Here is a 12,798-nt window from a genome sequence, read left to right on the forward strand (position 1 = left end):
CACGTCGAAAAACCAGCATGGGAACGATGAAGCCATTGTACAATTTTCATTCCTGCGCATACTTACTAGTACTTTTATAACCTGACTATTCACTAATACACCGACTTTTTGCTGAGCGCCCTTTCATTTGTTTTGTTGCGCACAATAGCAGAAACACAGGAATTCATGATTTCTCTTGGTAGCAATGAAAACAAAGAAAATTAATTCCAATTATGGCTTTATTCCGACGGTTCCCTTGCGATCGAAGCGCGCATTGAGTATGATAAATGGTCAGTTAATCTGTCGTTACAAGTTGCAGGGCATATGCAGGCTTCGATAATGAAAAGATGGAGGCCGTGAAGGGTGCAATCATAGGGAAATAATCGGCGGGTTCCTCTGGGATCACGCGGAATGACCACGATCCCGCGCCACTCCGTCGCGCATTAGACTTGTTCCATCACGCATCGATACCCCTCCCTGCTCTACGCACACATTTCAGCGTCATTATTGCTTCTCGCAACTCGTGATTTATTTTCTAACCTCAGTTCATCTATTGAACATTAGCATAACTTCTACTTGCAGATAAAATAAGAAAAATTCAAACGTATCTTAATCAAAACTTCATTAACTATCAAGTCAATTCCGCGGCGCAATATACGTCAAACACAATTGTAAGGACGCCCTTGAAAAATAAAAAGCATTCATCTTTAGTTACTCGAGGAAAGTGTACAGAATAATGACAGAAGGGCGGTTCTGAGTTATTACAGTAATGCCGGGTTGCTTCGTCTTCGTCCGCTAGCGTTACATAGCATTTCTCCTCAGCATCAGCGAAACTAAAAAATAACACAAATAACCGGCTTGCCACAAACTCTATTAGATTTCCAACTTACTTTTTGCAGAGGTTGTCGTCGCCTAACTCGATCTCGATGCGGACGTGAGAAAATTGTTAATCTTATTTTGTAATAGCTGTCAGTAAGGAGAGATGATGAAGCGGCTTTTGAATTGAAATCTATTATATCCATTCAAATGTAGACAAAAGATTCATTTTATAGTAATAATAAATTGTTTACAATCATCCCGATACACTCGAGCCTACTTAGTTTACGAATAATGTAAGACGATTTCTAGTCGTAATCATTTTCTGTAGCGGAGCATTTATTGTGTGGAAAGACATGGGCCAGACGTTTATAATTGCCGTGAATGAAGATGCAAGATAAATTAACACTCGTTGCACATTAGCGATGACTTGCAGTGCCACCACAAGCACGACGTAGAAAGGAAGAGTGCAGGTGTCAGAGCGCAGAGTCGCGACAGGGAAAGCGCTTCACCATGTCGCGAAAGGGAACTTCAAATCCACACTAGACACATCAACTTACCTCATTCGATTCAAGATACGATCGCATACAGGGACCTGCAAGGGCACTTTCTACGCGACTTCAAGTTTTTTGATGGCATGCTCGTACGCGAGTGAATACTCAGGAACACGTGTGTGACATTAGTGCTTATACAAAGTTGCCATTTGCACAAGTAGACCGCGGGATCCTAGTCAAGCCTGCACTACGGAATGCCTACGGCGCGATCGGATTTCCCGTTCGCGATTATTGCCTTTCTTTATTTCACGGGGCGGTTCGTTACCGGCAGTATCGGCGTGTAACGGTGCTCCGTGGGTACAGGCATTTGCATGGTGCGCCCATTATTGCGACCGGGCGGGTGGAAGTTATTAAAATACGTTTAAGATCGTACCGCGTTCGGCGGGGGCGATAAAGAGTAGACATTGCGGAGTCGTGAGCTAGCTCCGAGGTTTATTGCGTTCGGGATGCGATCGCGCTCCGCAGGCGAGTGCGATGCTAACGTAAACAAAGCGGATTGAGGTGTTCTTAGGCGCGCGCCTGACGGACACCCGCTACATCTCGTTAGCGGCATTGTTCCGGCGGCCGGCCGCCGCCGCAGCACCCACTGCGCTGTAATTGGCTACACGAAATGCTGCACCATTGTATCTATCACCGTCTCATTGTTCCTGCATTGCTACAGGTTGTTGATGAAAGTGAAAAAAAATATACGGAGACGGTTGTAATAGTTAATAAGAGAAAAATCGGTTAAGATGCCAATTGCACAGCGGGCGGTGGAGCTGTTCAGCTATGCAACGCTCGCTTAACTACGTTTATAGTTCAAGGACACAAGGTTAGAAGAAAGTGGGTCTATTGAAGCGCGTCCGGTAGCGGCGGGCGGAATCGCGTGACAAGTCTCGCCGCGAACATTATCATTCCGCGTACGATGCTAAAGCACTTATTCGGCTTACGGCGACCGTTATCCGGCGCACGCACGCTTGCATCAATGGCATATTTTTCCGCAGCGAAACTCCGCACACATTTACCATTCAAGGTTAACCGGGTTAGTGTATCGCTTTGTTTACACGAGTGTCGCGATGTCCGCGGCCGCCGTCTGGCTCGCACTCGGCAACAAGAGCTATTCACACGAAGAACTACACACGGCGATGTTATCATACACTTTCTGGTCTTTTACATGTTCCACGCTTAGGAATAAAATTTCTTTTGCAAACAATTTACTGTACGCAGGGAAGGTACTAGAGAGCATAAATAAGGGATAAGATCTAAAGACCAGTCTGTTGCATAAAACTTGTGATCCTCGTTTAAAGTCATCTAATCCCGGGCCTGGGCGTGGAGCATACACCATCCGCTGGCTGCGTCTCGGAATCTAGATAGTGGCCATGCGTGTCCGAGCTCTATAATGCAGTCGCCACGGGCGAATCTCAACTATTACATCAATAAACTAACAACGCCCGTTAATTGAATTCTATAATTGAAGCCTACGTGGGCTGTTGTCAAGTTTTGCTGTGTGATTACATTAGAAAATACCAGAATATAAGTAGTAGCTTATCAACGCCGCCTTGTCGTTGAAGTCGGCTAAGGGATCAAGTCGTGTCTAACGTGATGGATGACAGGCGATAGGCTAGCAACCTGCCAGTATGCTGCGCATCATATTATCTTGTGACACAAATACTAAAATTAGCTTAAGTTGTTTTCTTGCGACCTGCGGTTTATAAACACGCCAGTCTGCAGTATGTGTACATAATATTTTACAGCTTCAATTCGTGTTAATGAAACCTGTTGTACATGTTGTTCCCATACAACAATAGCTAACAAATAATGTGTTTGTTGCAGGTACGCGCACAACAAGTGGTCAGAGCCGAGACGTCACCAGGTAATTAAAACGTAACGGCATTAAATGGAGGCTGCTCGAGCGTGGCGATCAGATGTCAACCACAATCATGAAGCTTTATCAATTATTTTTTATGCTCATACTATTTCAAAGAACCTCTTTTCACTTCTTATTTTGCATATTATTTTCGCAAATTGCCGTGGTTGTCACGTAGCATTTTCAATTTAGGCCAAAGTGAACGGGATGTGTGCTCTTTTAATATTGAAAGTATACCACATCCGCGATGTGAGCCATGTGCGGGGTTGGTAAACCTGCTTGCGCACCGCACTGGTTTCCTTTCAACTGGTTGTGCTACAAACTGGGTTTTTAATAAGCTTTTCTGCTTTGCTAATCGGCTGTCTTTTGCGTTTTTATGCCTTTTTCAATGATCATTTTTCTTTGTATGGAAAGAGGAAAGACCATAGAAAGGCAGGTTTATCTTAATTGGGCAAAGTTCCTGCGGCGACTATGGGTTCGCTGGAGATTAAAAAGGCAACGATAAAAACGGAGAAAGGCATTCCATGATAAATATCCTTCTAGCCACCATTGTAGCGCAGAGAGGCACTAAATTGCACTTAAACATTTTACTGCTAGGCAAAGTTTTAAAATTTATGGTAGTCACCTCCCATTGAAGACAAAATACAAGCTTTAGCCAGCGGGGACGTACATTAAAAGAAAGATGAATGTCGCGATGCATAAAATGTTGTATGGGAAATGTGGCTGCAAATGGGATTCCATGAGATTTGAGTGCTTGCGGTGATAGGTGCTCGCGTGTCTGTCTAGCGCATGCCCAATACGAGCAGCCGTCATGCCATCCGTACATTTTAACGAGAGCGCGATCACCCGCGCCGATAGCGACAGCCTAATGAAAACCCCTCTGAATAATGCATTAATACCAGCGTTAAATCGTGAGCACCTACAATCGACGCGCGACGAGAAAATACTAGATGCAAATTTAAGTCAACACTGACGCCCGATAAGTTTCCGGAGGTAATCCTAGAAATGCAATATTGCAACCGTGCGCCGCACTCGAGCGGAATTAATCCAGTTTTCTTGTAAGTTCCTGGGTGTCAATGGAGAAAATGGTGTCTATATTTCACGGCTTTATCGTAACGATGAGGTATTCGCTCAGTTCGTCCGGGTCACGAGGAATAGTTGGTGATTTATGGGGCGGAGGCTGCGTTTATAAATAATAGCGGGATGAAAAATAAGGCCGCCGTTGACAGTGCAGGCTAGGCGAGTGGAGAGCGTCGGGTGGCGTGCGGTGTGCGCAGCCTCCGCGGCGTCGTGCCTCACCTCACGCGGCGACCCGCGCTCACCTTCCCTATTGAAATGTCAGTGCGCGGACCACTGATGAGACAATCGTAAAATACAATGTTAAGGTCACATCATGACTTCAATAAACAATTCTAAACATGGGAAACGTGACATCGTCGCCGCGGTGAGCGGGACCTCCTGAAAGTGTGTCAACCATCTTCCTTGTTACAGAACAAGCTAGGAACACTTGTCAGAGACAACATGCTTTGTTTATGCCATTCTAGTTTGCATGGAAGGCTTTGAGACTGTACTCAATAACTCTCCATATTTATGTTTTATGTGTGTGCCTTAGACTCTATTGGAGCTTGAGGATTATCGGGCTGTATGTATTTGGGGCGTGCAGACTTTAAGCAAGTTTTATATTCAAAAAAGTTATTCTTACGACCACTACGTAGAGATATTTTATCGCAGAATGAAACTTTGCACATATTTAAAACTTTACAATTTAAAGACCTACGTTCCCCTTTGTTAATTCTCACGTAGTCATTGTACGACAATGTAGTGGAAACACGCAGAACGCCAGAAGCTATGCGATATGAAGTGAAAACACGCGGAGTCGCAGGTCGGGGCAGGACAGGGCACAGTGGCACCACACTACCGTTCCCGCGTTCCACATACAACGGACGCGGATTGAGGCCGCGCGGGCGGGACCTAACCCTACAATGTCCATGCTTTTAACTCAGACAAGAACACCAAGTATGTAGTTTTAAAAGTATTTTTTAATCACGATATGGTCCTAAGAACTTAAGAACGTCTCGACAAGGGCTGTGACCGTCCATGCATACGTTAGGTAAACGGAAAGCAATTAATTCTATGGAAATCCTATCCTAGAATTATCATAAGAATTTGTGTGTCATCAGGACACAGACCGAGTGCTAACATAGCGGGGTTTTACTTTCTTATAGTGGCCTCAAGAAACTAGTTAAGAGAAAGTAGGATCAGTATCTCCATTGCATTTATCGTTATATAACTTGAACTGCAACGATTCTACCCCACGATAGGGATTACAAATTGATGACCGATCGTAGTACAGTGTAGCGTAGGAGGACCCACCTTATGTCTGAGAGTTAGAAATGGGCAATTATAAATTGGTGTCAGACAGACCAATACAAATACGGAATTCCCGCCAGAGTGAAACAAATTCGCGCCTACAGCCGTCCAATTAGGCCGGCAGTATCGTGCGTATCCACCGGCCCACGTGTCTAGAAAATAGGCACTTACTCATAAATATTTATGGCGGGCACAAAGCCGTCTTTGTACACTTCCACATTCACTCGGAATTATAATGGCTGTCACAGTAGAATCCCGAACAAGAGCCGAAACGGCACGCATTAAGGAGAATAAAAGATACTCGCGACGGTTTCACTTAGCAACTGACACGGCAAATAACTCCAATAGAGACGACATAGAAATGAGTTTGCCAGCAGAATGTCTAATGGGAAAATCCGAGTCATCGAAGGCGACATTGAAGACTCACTTTCATGTGTTAGGATCGTGAAAAAGTCATTAAAGTGGGTTTATTAATTGGTGGACAGTTTTTTGTTTGGTGTGGTTTCGTTATGGTTCCTGCAGGAAATTAAGTGCGGTGTCGGATGAGAAGGCAGCCGAGGAGCCCGGCATTTCCCGTTGTGGTGGGCAGCGGGCGCGGCGGCGGCGCAGCCGGTGCGTGTCGTACGGTAGCGATACAGTTACCTGGATGAAGGCAGTTACGGTGACCGCCGCACTCGCTGTGATCTGTCAATTAGAACCCCATAACCTTGTTCACATCGTTGCCCGCTCGCTACCCAGACCTAACGACAACAATTACTGTCTACTCCTAACAATGAGAGTGCACGTACTGGTCGTATTCATTTTACTTCCGTAACAGTCGCGTTAGCTACAACACGGTTACTAGGTATGTGAAAATTACAAGGTCAAGAAAAAAAAGAGAGAGTGTTAGTTTATTTCCAAAAAATCTTCTCGGTTTAGTAATTTGTTCCGGTTTTACCCGAATGTGAACTAGTCAATTAATCTGATTTCATGCATTGTTCTGTGTCAATATGTAGTAAAGATATTGCTTCTAACGCAACTTGCCTTGACGACCAAACTAAGTCATATAAAATGAAAATAAACTTCAGCCTGAACATTTTAACTTATTTTACCTCGGTAAAGTTCTTTTACCAAATGTTCCAGTTATAACATTTCTTTGAATGACTTTCGAGGCAAAACCGTTCCACGAACTTCCAAATCGATCAAAGTGGCTCGAGACAATATCACGTTTTCTATCACTGTGAAATCTATCAATAGCAATGCAGTCCAGTGGAACGATGAAGTAGGCGCGTGGCGTCACGTAGATTTGGTTCAAAAGAGCATAGTTCCATCCGATCCGGCGCAGGTCGACGGCCGACTTAACCAATTTACTTTATAAAATGTAAAGGAATTAAACCGATATTTTTGTTACTTTACGCTAACGACTTAAAAGCAATATGATTTTACATTGAAATATTATTGAAACCAATAAAGAGAATGCGAGAGATAAGAAAATCGTTTCGTGTTGAATAATATTTCAGATCAGCTTTAGCGGGGGTGGTAACGTTACTTGCTTTATTTCTCTATTGTTTCAAACGTGCTTCGGTTACTTGTGGCTAAGGGACAGTGGTGTTTAGTTTATCGTGAAGTTATCTGCTTAGAGACACGCGCGAAAGGAATATATCACGGAGCCCCGACACAAAAACACGTAGGCGTACTTGCTACGCACTTTGTAAGGTGTTGATATCACAACTTTTCGATCAAGCGATTGACAGATGTAAGCCCATTACATAAATTGATGTTCGACTAGGACGAACTGGATGTGCGAGCGCAGGACATTAATCGCTCCTATAAAAGGCAATATCTCTCTATCGTTGACAGCTCTTTAATTTATTACAGTATTACCGACATTATAACACTTGATCTTAAGAGGATATTTAATAACATTAATAGATTCAAGCAGACTAAGTTAAGTAAACACGCTAACAATATAACTTGAAGAAAGGACGCTCGTGACACAGACGAATGTTTGTTTAGGCGCGTGCTTCTTCGAGATGAGTCAATATTTGCAGGTTGTCGACCTGACTTGACTCTTAGAGCGATTATAAAGGGGATAGAAAGTAAATAGCTTTCAGAATCAAGTGCATTTATTATAATATTATTCTTATTTTGTGCAAAACTAATACAGGACCTACCTAAACCAAACTTCTAAGTACCCACTAGATTACATGTAGATATGAAAGCGTGCTTCCACATGCGCGCAGATTGTTAAGCCGCCGGTATGTAGGTATAAGGACAAATTACGACACAAGATTAGACCAGATTTAACCTTGGCCGGGAAGGAGGAAGACGAGCAAGGGGCGCTTCGATAATAGGTTCTATACGTAATGGCGATAAAATACTTCCTCGTGTCTCACGTGAGAATATTGCACGGCGTGACAGTGACGGATGGGGTGGCAGCGTGACCGCAGCCGTCAGACGGGGGCCGACGCAGCGTCGACGCCGGCGCACGCCGCGCACCTCCCGGCTCGCGCCCGTGACGCGCTCCCGCCGCGCCTCCGATGCGCTAACGCCGCAATTTACGCGTCAAATCTAATCGAGATAAAACGGTCGATCGAGAATTCGCACCTCACAAACTTTATTGTGAAGCCAGAAAATAACGGACGATCTAGATCTTCATCAGCAAAAACACCTCCGCCTACTAGGTACTCGAGGAAGTTTCATTGAAAATCGCCAATTGATTTCAGGCGTAATTTTATAAACACTAGTATTACACAACTATATTTACGGATTTTCTAACACCGACCCCGATATGTTTTTAATCGTGTTATATCTTGAGAGGTACCTGTATATAAAACTTATCCGAGAGTTATCGTAACTAGCTAAGACAAAAAAGCGTTTTGAATCAACTCTTTATAATTAGTTACAGAAGATAGGGTGTAAAAAGTTGGAAAGCTGGTACAATTTCTCTGTATAGGAATGGAGAAAATACTTAATCATATACGCGATGAAGCAACTTTTAGTGTCGTGTAAAGTAAATAGAGGATGACCGTAATCAATAGTTAAAGACTCTAAACTATTATATTATGCAAAAATTGTAGTAGTTTCGATGTAAATCCCTGCATGATGAGGATATTTAAAGCAAGTGTAATAGAAACATTCAACGTAATAGCAGACTGGAAACATAAACCAGACCTGAAAACCATTAACCGACTCTAAGATATATTATAGTCGTAATATAGTTTTCTTTAATTAATAGGATAGGATGTTCCATGTACGTGAGGTACCTAGTTAGCTACAATTTTCTTAGAATTTATAAGTACTTTAAACACTGGAGTACTGAAGTACTTGATCAAAGATTATATTATGTATAATGGTTATTGTTCCGTTCGGTTTATTACATCAATTAATATACGAATATATAATTAATGACGAAGGGTTAAAATTTATGAGCTGTAAATTTTATAATTGGTCAGTTAGCTCATGTTAATACCTATGCTTGTTAGTGAGTGCACTTGTTAGCTACATAGTATTATCTTGTGGAAACAGTGTTCATAAGCCTATTGTGTCTATTGCAACGACAAAGAGGCTCGTCATGTTTATATAACATTATTGACTCTATATTATGCATCAAGTTTAACATTTGCTTGCTAAATACAAGTGCTCTTGACTTGAACGAACAACTTGCTAGTATTACGGAGATGTTCAGTTTCGCGTAAAATAATAGATATCACTAACATTTCACTGCGAAATAGAGGAAAGGCAGTGAAGCTTGTCAGCGCTGTGTTTACTTAGCCATAGAATGTATGGGAGCCCCGTTTCTGGTTCAACGAACACCAAGATCAGTCAAGTTACTGACGGATGGGTAACTTTTTTATCGATACTTTCAAGAACTTACAGCGTGGGATAGCAATAAGCGGCCAATGACGTAATGTACTGTGATTTGATTAATGGAACAGATTGTGAAAATTGAGTTGGCATAAGATAAGTGGCATGTGTTTTAATGACGGGCGATTGATTCGAACAGAAGTGTACAAATAGGTTTTTTGTGAGGTTACCGTACTGTGATAATTTGAGATGAAGCGGAAACATAAAAACAGTGTGTCTAAATATTTATATACGTACACGTGAACGGTTTTCAGGGATCAGTAGTCAGATATTTTGTCGATCGTCGTCTATCTAGCCGGCTCAGTCTGTGACGGCGTATTTCTATTTTTGTTTATAAACTGTAGCATTTGCGACGTCGCCTTACAGAGAAAACCATGTAAGCACCTTTTTTAAAAATACATTGCGACGTGATTTTTTTCAACAAAACCTCGATTTCTTTCAATTAATTTCATTCCAGGTCAAAATTTAGATCACATTTCTTTAGCTGCGTTGAAACCAGCGTGTCTATTGGCAGGTTTTGGTAACAAATATCACCACCTAATGTTATTTTTCCAAAAGGCATATACCAGGTTTTCATGAGGCGACAATATGCAGTTATCCCGCCGTTCACAAAGTGTGGAAATAAATGATTAATGAAACCTAGTCTGTCCGATAAGCACATAACCATAATCTTAATAAACTTAATTCGATAGAGCTAATTATACTGTTTTCCGAAGGCTTCTTTATTTTGCGCATTAAACTATTACACTCAGTTGTGAAGGTTGATAGAGCCAAGTAACTCATTTGACCGGTCGTGACCCTTCAAGGGTCTAGTAGATGCTACAAATCGCAAGGTAAAGCCTTGAGGAATGTTTATACTGACATTGGTTTCAAAAAGACGAATTCTAAACGCATATATAATTCAAAGCTCTTGAAAGCCGGGAAGATTTAGTGGTCCGTATCATAAACTGAGTTACGGAAGAGAATGTGCAGCTGCGCTTTATGGTGCAATCCATCCTATTTAGAAATTTATGCTCCTTATAAAAGCAAAATGTTTGCAATTACCTACCTTGAGATATTTAATATGCTAGTTCAACTTAGCAACAGCCTCCGTTGTACATACCTGGAACAAAAAAGAAAGAATTTGGTGAATTTTGTCAGCTTTCTACCATTTTAATTCAAGTATCGTACAGAGAGCGGGACAAGCGCACAGTTAACATGTAAATCGGACGATTTCGTGTTGGCACACCTCTACGGAATACAAAAGGTTAGACAGTTGAAATTCCCACGAAATGGGATCAATGACGAGTGTTGTTAATCTGATGCATTTTAAACATTCCTAAACTGGTCACAAAAACTTCCGACTACGAGAGTAGTTGATCACAGATGGTGCGGATAAAATATTTCCTCTGAGATATTTTTTAGTACGCCGATAATCCCATTATTATAGCTTGGAATGTCTTACTCGCTTCGATTTGAGAAGACAAGAAAACAAATATGCTGAACTTACGATGATAGAATACGATCGCCGATAATAATATCGATTTACTACCGAGAAAAATACATTAATATTTTATGAGACAACTTTATTATTGACGTTGAAAATTGAATTCGAATTTATTCCGAGTTAACGTTTATCGGACATGAGAGCAATACTGCATGAAACGTTGTGAGTTATTTGTACATTGCGGTGAATATCTGTTACACAACGTGTTACAAAATACGCTGCTCGTAGTTATCTGCTATTACGATCACTGCACCGTAAACACGGCATCGGCGAAGGTCTAGTTCAAAAACAAATAGCTCTAGGCCTCAGTCAAAGTCGTTCACGACTTCTGTGTTATATCGGGCGCGTCTCTTGTTCGTCGGTGTCGACGAATTCATTCCAAGCAAGACGACAAAGCGAATTTGTATACCACAAACCGTTGCATAGAGCCTCAAGAACAATACCTATAATTTGAGCTCAACGTCCGTGAACGCCTTTACATATTTTGACAGGAGCGAGTCCGTTAGCACTCCCGCTTTGTGGGAGTTAACGATTCGAAGAGTCTTCATATATATTAAACGAACGGTCACTTAATCAGGCTACATCCTCTACAACTACAGCGGCTGTAGAATGCAAATAGACAACAGAATTATGGACAGGCTCGCATTCCAGGTAGAGTTTAAGAGCAAAATGTTGGTAATTACAAGCCGATACGAGGAACCGAGAATGTTCCGGAATAAGGGAATCGCGCGCGAGCGTGAGCTTGCATGAGCGTGTGATTACAAGTCACCTGCCTATAATTCCGTATGTCATAATTGAGATACACTCATGTGTAAAGCGAGTAATTAACAATGGTTTATTGTTTTGTTCACAGGACGGCGGCGGTTTGCACGTAGCGGTTGTGGAGCTTAGGTCAGTAACCCTGTGCACCTTACTCTAGTGCGATCGGAATTCGTGAATCTTCAGAAATAACACGTCATTATGTCTTATTAGCCGTTGAGGAAGCACTTAGAGCAAATGTAAGGAAAATAACACGCTCGCGTCTCGCGGGAGATTGTTCCAGGATCATTATTGCACCATTATAAAATTAGTCTAGCTGCAATACATTACCGTTAACACAATGCCAACTTTAAACTGATTGTTTTTTTTTATTATATGTAAATGATAATGAAAATGCGTACATATTTTTCTTATTAACATAGCTAGTTCATGGAACCGGCAATTCCATTCAATAACATTGTAATAATGTCAAATTATGTCGAAATATGATTCACTATCAAATAACTACCTTAAAACCAGCGAAGTGCAAACACGGGGGGTTACAGTTACATTTTTTTCGTGGTAATTCGTACGTATACTCGCAAATAGTGAGTTAAGTGAGCGTGTATTAATGCAGTGGCTATTACCAAAAGTGATGCTGGGTATTACGAAACAGGTCGTCGTGAAGTAAATATACCGTTGTAGATACATCCGGCTAATGAAGATTACTTAAAATTGAAGCATGTACCGTGAATCATTACTGTGCACCAATGCATTGCGTCGACTTACTAATTGCAATCTCTACTTCACATCCATTAATTGACTCTGTCAATACGGACTTCTAAGCGTTGGGAAAAGCTTATTATTAGTGGCTATTCGTCTTCCTCATTTAATTGAAACTTTACTGTGTGAAGTTACGTTGTCATAAATGTGAATTATGACCACAAATCAATAAATGTTGTTGCCTCAGATCTTTAATTACACTTATAAAGTTATTGACCTCAATTTCCGTTACCAATTAATATAAACGTAAATATAAACGATCGCCTATTAGGTACAATGTGGCATGGCTGCTTTTGTCTCTTTCTCGCGCTAATAATGAAGAACGGCTGTATTTTTAGAGCGGTAATCAATCGTCACTATTGAGTTCTTAAAAATAACAG

General features: G+C 41.6%; 2 protein-coding genes across 3 annotated transcripts in view; one reads left to right on the plus strand and one right to left on the minus strand.

Annotated features, from left to right (window-relative positions):
- The window catches only part of LOC126370058 (autophagy-related protein 16-1), a 175,892-nt gene that overhangs the window by 113,236 nt on the left and 49,858 nt on the right, over positions 1–12,798 (minus strand). The window lies entirely within an intron of this gene.
- Positions 1–12,798, plus strand: part of LOC126370045 (uncharacterized) — a 52,917-nt gene that overhangs the window by 10,632 nt on the left and 29,487 nt on the right. Inside the window, exons 2-3 of the mRNA XM_050014687.1 lie at positions 3,162–3,201; positions 11,751–11,788. The gene's annotated coding sequence lies outside the window, so the exon portion shown is untranslated. The remainder of the gene's footprint in view (positions 1–3,161; positions 3,202–11,750; positions 11,789–12,798) is intronic.

The sequence above is a fragment of the Pectinophora gossypiella genome, chromosome 10, assembly GCF_024362695.1.
Source record: "Pectinophora gossypiella chromosome 10, ilPecGoss1.1, whole genome shotgun sequence".
Lineage (NCBI taxonomy): Eukaryota > Metazoa > Arthropoda > Insecta > Lepidoptera > Gelechiidae > Pectinophora > Pectinophora gossypiella.